Source organism: Microchirus variegatus (assembly GCF_963457635.1).
Source record: "Microchirus variegatus genome assembly, chromosome: 2".
Lineage (NCBI taxonomy): Eukaryota > Metazoa > Chordata > Actinopteri > Pleuronectiformes > Soleidae > Microchirus > Microchirus variegatus.
In genome coordinates this window covers 809520-817305 of record NC_139803.1, presented here as the reverse complement: position 1 = coordinate 817305, position 7786 = coordinate 809520, and positions in this window count along the sequence as shown.

The following is a 7786-nucleotide window of genomic DNA, read 5'->3' as shown; positions in this document are numbered from 1 at the left end:
GATACTGTCATAATGCGATACTAAGTCGAGGATATGAGACGTTAAGTCGGAATAAAGAGATACTAAGTCGTAATAGTGATATACCAAGTCATAATTATGAGATGCCAAGTTGTAATTGTGAGATACTAAGTCGTAATTATGAGATACTAAGTCGTAATTGCGAGATACTAAGTCGTAATTGTGAGATACTAAGTCGTAATTGTGAGATACTAAGTCGTAATAATGAGATACTGTCATAATGCGATACTAAGTCGTAGATATGAGACGTTAAGTTGGAATAAAGAGATACTAAGTCGTAATAGTGAGATACTAAGTCGTAATAACGAGATACTAAGTCGTAATAGTGATATACCAAGTCATAATTATGAGATGCCAAGTTGTAATTGTGAGATACTAAGTCGTAATTATGAGATACTAAGTCGTAATTGCGAGATACTAAGTCGTAATTGTGAGATACTAAGTCGTAATTGTGAGATATTAAGTCATAATTGTGAGATATTAAGTCATAATTGTGAGATACTAAGTCGTAATTATGAGATACTAAGTCGTCGTAATGAGATACTAAGTCGTAATTGTGAGATTTTAAGTCCTTATTATGAGACGTCATAATAATGAGCTAATACTAAGTGGTAATGTGAGTTTTCTAATAACAAAGTGATTTATCAAATGAATTCAGTAATCATTAATAATAATAATCTCACTTAACCTCCACTAAAGCGTGTTGATCAGACAAATATCTCCTGGTTGTTAAACAGAATTGATGTTCGTCTTCAGGGATTTACAGTCTGTGCCACACTTTGATCTTTATCAAACCTTAACTCAACTTAAAGGCTCGTCTCTGCTCATATATACTGTATACATATATATATATATATATATATATATATATAAATATATATCATTTTCCTTTATTTTAATGCTGGTTTCAGGCCGTGGTTGATTTATGACACAGTTTCTGGGTAAAACCCTCGATGCATAAACAGGACTGCTGATCAGTGTGAATGGGCGTTGTGACCTTTTGGAAAATGGAGGCTGTTCACTGTTCACTCTTCCTGCTCCGGCTCCGGCTCCTCTTTCTTTTTCTTTTTTTTCCTCCTCGGTGCTTCCAGAAAACTCCTGTCGCAGCACAAACTCTCTGCACCGTCGTCTTCCAAGTGACTGAAGAAAAACACGAGGATGTGACTGTTGTCTCTGAAGCAACAACAACAACAAACACCACCACGATGACCACGACCGTGAAGAGAACATGACCAGAACACGACCAGAACACGACCAGAACACGTGGCCTTGACACACTTCTGAATGAGCACTTTAACAACTGTGTGGAAAAACACCTCACAGATGAAGATCATCTCAGCCTGGACTTTTATTGTCTCTCAAGGTTCTGCAGTCACTTCACACATCGTTAGTATTCTCTATAACTGAAACTCACTGCTGATGCTGAAGCTGCTGCTGCTGAAGCTGCTGCTGCTGCACCAAGAGGAAAACATGGAAATATGGCTCAAAGGTCAGAGACTAACTCCTGTCATGCTGTGTTCACACTGGCCGTGTATCCCATAATTATGACTTAGCATACCGTTATTATGACAGTATCTCATATTTTTACGACTTAGTATCTCATATTTACGACTTAGTATCTCATTATTAGGACTTAGTATCTCTTTATTATGACTAAGTATCTCTTTATTATGACTTCACGTCTCATAACTACGACTTAGTATCTCATTATTACGACTTAGTATCTCATTATAACGACTTAGTATCTCATTAGGACTTAGTATCTCATTATAACCACTTAGTATCTCATTACGACTTAGTATCTCATTATTACGACGTAGTATCTCTTTATTATGACTAAGTATCTCTTTATTATGACTAAGTATCTCTTTATTATGACTTCACGTCTCATAACTACGACTTAGTATCTCATTATAACGACTTGGTATCTCATTATTACTACTTAGTATTTCACAATTACGACTTAGTATCTCATTACAACTTAGTATCTCTTTATTGCGACTTAGTATCTCTTTATTATGACTTAGTAGCTCATAACTACGACTTAGTATCTCATTATTACGACTTAGTATCTCATTAATACGACTTAGTATCTCATTATTACGACTTGGTATCTCATTATTACGACTTAGTATCTCACAATTACGACTTAGTATCTCATTACAGCTTAGTATCTCATTGTTACGACTTAGTATCTCTTTATTATGACTTAATGTCTCATAATTAGGACTTAAAATCTCACAATTACGACTTAGTATCTCATTATTACGACTTAACGTCTCATAACTATGACTTAGTATCTCATAATTACGACTTAGTATCTCATAATTACGACTTAGTATCTCATAATTAGGACTTAAAATCTGATAAATACTTCTTGGTGTCTCATTATTATGACTTAATATTATCTCATGACTCAGTTTCCTGTTGGAAAATTAAGACTTAAAGGTGTTTTTAGATGTTTATTTTAATGTCTTTTATCTTTCCTTGTGTGCTGGCAGCCATGTTTTTCACTGATATTTAGCTGCCTCGTCATGGACAAATCTCTTAAAACATCTCAGTGCGTTCTGTCAAATGCAATTGATGTTAAACTCTAATCTTATCTGGTTCTACCTCTTCAGTCTGTATCAGATAATGAAAGCACCATCTGTTTGCCAGGCTGGACCATGGTCTGATCTGCTAACTGAAGCCCTGAAGGGACGACATGCACCTGTAACCCAGGACTGCAGCAGGTGTCACTCACTAATCCTGACTAACCAGGCCAACACTGGCCTTTTGGACCCTCTCCTGACAGTGGAACAGTCTGATTCTGGGTCCAGGCTCCACTTCTGCATGGCTGCTTCTCAAAGCTTAGCTCCAAGATGGACTGCTCCGCCCGCCAGGCCTTCTCTTTCCTGGTAATTCTTCTGTCTTCTTTAGACACTGTGTGTGTGTGTGTGTGTGTGTGTGTGTGTGTGTGTGTGTGTGTGTGTGTGTGTGCGCTCTCAAGTCGGTGACTCGTCCAGTGTTTTTCAACTTTTCAATTTTACTTGACAATGAATCACAAGTTTCACTGTGGAAAACAGTTAAATAGTAAATATGAGATACTAAGTCGTAATAACAGAGATACTAAGTTGTAGTAATGAGACACTAAGTCGTAATAACAGAGATACTAAGTTATAGTTATGAGATACTAAGTCGTAATTATGAGATACTAAGTTGTAATTATGAGATACTAAGTTATAGTTATGAGATACTAAGTCGTAATAACAGAGATACTAAGTCGTAATTATGAGATACTAAGTTGTAGTTATGAGATACTAAGTCGTGATTGTGAGATACTAAGTTGTAATAACAGAGATACTAAGTCGTAATTATGAGATACTAAGTTGTAGTTATGAGATACTAAGTCGTGATTGTGAGATACTAAGTCGTAATAACAGAGATACTAAATCGTAATTATGAGATACTAAGTCGTAATAACAGAGATACTAAATCGTAATTATGAGATAGTAAGTCGTTATTATGAGATACTAAGTCGTAATTACAGAGATACTAAATCGTAATTGTGAGATACTAAGTCGTAATAACAGAGATACTAAATCGTAATTATGAGATAGTAAGTCGTTATTATGAGATACTAAGTCGTAATTACAGAGATACTAAATCGTTATTATGAGATACTAAGTCGTAATAACAGAGATACTAAATCGTAATTATGAGATACTAAGTCGTGATTATGAGATACTAAGTCGTAATTACAGAGATACTAAGTCGTAATTATGAGATACTAAGTCGTAATTACAGAGATACTAAGCCATAATTATCAGACACTAAGTCGTAATTACAGAGATACTAAGTTGTACTTACAGAGATACTAAGTTGTAATTATGAGACACTAAGTCGTAATTACAGAGACATTAAGTCGTATTTTGTCCATAAACCAAAATGATTCAGTTTTAATGATTTCTTTGTTTATGTGGAGCAAAGAAATGAAGAAAATATTCACATTTAATCTCACATCATAAATCTTGTATTAATTATGGAAAAAGCTTCAAACCGATTAATCGATTATAAAAGTAGTTGACGATTAATTTAGTAATCGATTAATAATGGAGTAATTGTTTCAGAGATCATGTGTGGAGTTCCTCAGGGCTCCACTCTGGGGTCGCTTGTGTTCTACATCTGCACAAACCTTTATGCAGATGACGTTTTTAGTGTATTTATCAGGCAGAACTATCCCTTTAACGTTACTATCAATCCGTTTATTTTGTTTCTGTCCTGTGTGTAATTTAAACTCCGTCAAACCGGAGAGAGAGAGCGTTGAGTTCAGTGACTTCAGCGTTTGTTTCTCTGCTCAGGAGAGTCGGCTAACGTCAAAGACGCTGCTTCAGACTTCACCTCCGTCACATTTCCCTCAGACGTTCACTCCTGACAGCAGAGCGGCTGCCTGCCTCCTGTTCACTCTTTCATTTTCACTTCTTCTTCTTCTTCTTCTTCTTCTTCTTCTTCTTCTCTTTTGGCCGCAGGGCTCTGGATGTCGTCTTATTGCACCGCGCTCTTTCAGGGTCGCCGTTATTCAGCGTCAGGGTCAAATCCCGGCTGATGAATCCGTCTTCTTGCTCTTGCGATCCACGTTCTCAGCTCAGATTTCCCCGCTGTGCTGTTTTTGAGGCGTCTGTCAGAGGAAATGTGACACAGCGCTGATATTAAACTGTCTTCACTCCACGCTCCTGAATAATAATAGTAATAATAATAGTACTCTGTGTTTTACAAACTGTTTGCTCTCTCCTGAGAGAGTTCAGACGCCAGTTTTCACTAAAACTATGTTTAAATTTGTGTTATTTTAATCAGATTCCGGGCAAATTAATTGGACGTGTTTGTTGTTAAATAGACGTTGACGTTGCCATATTTTAATAAGTGAAAGCAGAATGAATTTCAGTTTGACGACACAGGAATTTATTTTACTTTCAAGGCGTTTGTGTACAGCGGCAGACTTTAAAAGTCAAGGTTTAGTTTACGGGATTATCTTATTCTCTATCTCATAATTACGACATTATTACGACTTAGTATCTCATAACTACAACTTAGTATCTCATAAATAAATCTTAGTATCTCATAACTACAACTTAGTATCTCATAACTACAACTTAGTATCTCATAATTACGACTTAGTATCTCATAACTACAACTTAGTATCTCATAACTACGACTTAGTATCTCATAACTACATCTTAGTATCTCATAACTACAACTTAGTATCTCATAACTACGACTTAGTATCTCATAATTACGACTTAGTATCTCATAACTACGACTTAGTATCTCATAACTACGACTTAGTATCTCATAACTACATCTTAGTATCTCATAACTACAACTTAGTATCTCATAACTACAACTTAGTATCTCATAACTACAACTTAGTATCTCATAATTACAACTTAGTATCTCATAACTACAACTTAGTATCTCATAACTACAACTTAGTATCTCATAACTACAACTTAGTATCTCATAACTACGACTTAGAATCTCATAATTACGACTTAGTATCTCATAACTACAACTTAGTATCTCATAACTACAACTTAGTATCTCATAACTACGACTTAGTATCTCATAACTACAACTTAGTATCTCATAACTACGACTTAGTATCTCATAACTACGACTTAGTATCTCATAACTACGACTTAGTATCTCATAATTACGACTTAGTATCTCATAACTACGACTTAGTATCTCATAACTACGACTTAGTATCTCATAACTACATCTTAGTATCTCATAATTACGACTGTTGATAAATCCATACGATAATCTGTATCTGTTTTCTTGTTCAAAATCACAGGATCAGATCACGGACAGATGAACGTTATTTTAGTCACATTTATATAGAAAAGTAAACATAAAGTTATAGAATTTAACACTTTTAACACTCTGACTGTTTTTCTTTTTTTTAAACCGTTTTCCATCGGTGTGTATGTGGAAATGATTCGCAGAAGAAACGCCGAACACTAAGAATAGAAGTTAGTTAGCTAGTTGTCGTAGCGTTGTGATGCTAAGCACATTTCAAACTGTCGCGCATCTGTATTCACCGCTAAATCTGAGATTAAAGGTGCGCGAGGGGGATTATTGAGCAACGAGCCGACTGAGAAACGCTGGATTTATCACATGGATGATGTGTTCACACACACGCACACGCACACACGCACGCACACACACCTGTTGACAGCTGTCCACTCTTTCCTTGGCCAGCTGCAGAGGAAAAACATCTGTGGCTCTCGGGGCTTCATCCGTGTTCAGTCGTGTTCATCAGCCGCTCACTTGTTTTGGCTCTTTACCATTTCACAGTGGGCAGGAAGCCTGTGTGTGTGTGTGTGTGTGTGTGTGTGTGTGTGTGTGTGTGTGTGTGTGTGTGTGTGTGTGTGTGTGTGTGTGTGTGTGTGTGTGTGTGTGTGTGTGTGACCGTTGTTTATTGGGTAGTAACCAGTGAGAGCCAGAGTGACTCACCGATAACGATAAGCTCAACCAACTGAAATAAAACTGCTAAAAATTATAATATTATTAAATATTGTTTGATTTAAAAGGGACAGTTTTGGTTCGTATGAAGCAGAAAGTCCACGTCTTTATCTCACTCACTCACTCACTCTCCCACACCAAAGCCCATAGAGAAAACCAACGATTTTAGCTCACAGGGACACAGCTGGTCCTCTGCTGCCTCGTGTGGTCACTTTGTGTCACTGAGTTAAGTCTAAAGTAAATATTTTAAAAGCAGAATTCACTAAAATCAGTCATTGTACGTTAGTGATGGAGGCAGCAGTGGATCAACAACCTTGGTGTGGGAGAGTGAGTGACTTTGGTGTGGGAGAGTGAGTGACTTTGGTGTGGGAGAGTGAGTGACTTTGGTGTGAGAGAGTGAGTTGGTGTGGGAGAGTGAGTGACTTTGGTGTGAGAGAGTGAGTGACTTTGGTGTGGGAGAGTGAGTGACTTTGGTGTGGGAGAGTGAGTGACTTTGGTGTGGGAGAGTGAGTGGTTTACAAACTTCCATTTCTCCCTTGTGCTGTGATGTTAAAATCATTGCAATGGTAAAAACATGGCTGCCTGTTGTGCTTGAGCTCCACACACACACACACACACACACACACACACACACACACAGTGACATTTGTAATCATCTCTCTCTTCCAGAATAAAAGCAGGAATATTCTAATCAGTATTGTTGCCGTCGGGGCTTTTTGTCATAATTGTTCAGGTTGCTTTGTGTGTTTTGTTCGTTCCTTCAGCTTCTGGCTTAATGAGTAAATTATCTATCAGGAGTGAAGTTTAGTGAAAATGTAATCACTTCTGTTTCAGTGGTGAAGAGCGTTTATATTTTACTGTCTTTTTAAGGCCACGACGCAACGGAGATAAGTGTAAAATAATCAATTCATTAGCGTTTCTTCTTCTGTGACCTCAGCAGGTGAAGAACTGAGCTGAATCAGTCTGAGAAAATAAGCCGTGACAGACGGAGAGCGGCGGCAAAGATGAGCGGAGAATAAATATTTATGTCTTGTGATGTTTCTGCTCGACAGATTCTGAAGCAGATTTGAATGCAGCGCTGAGACTGAGCCGCAGGAAACGTGCTGCACACTGTTAATGAAGCCTTGCTTTACAGAAGATGGAGAAGAAAGAAGAAGAAGAAGAAGAAGGAGGGAGTGTGGACGGATCAAAGGTGTGTGAACGAGGAGGAGGACGTTAGAGTTAGAGTTCATCAAAGTGACCATGTTCTCAAATGTCACAAACT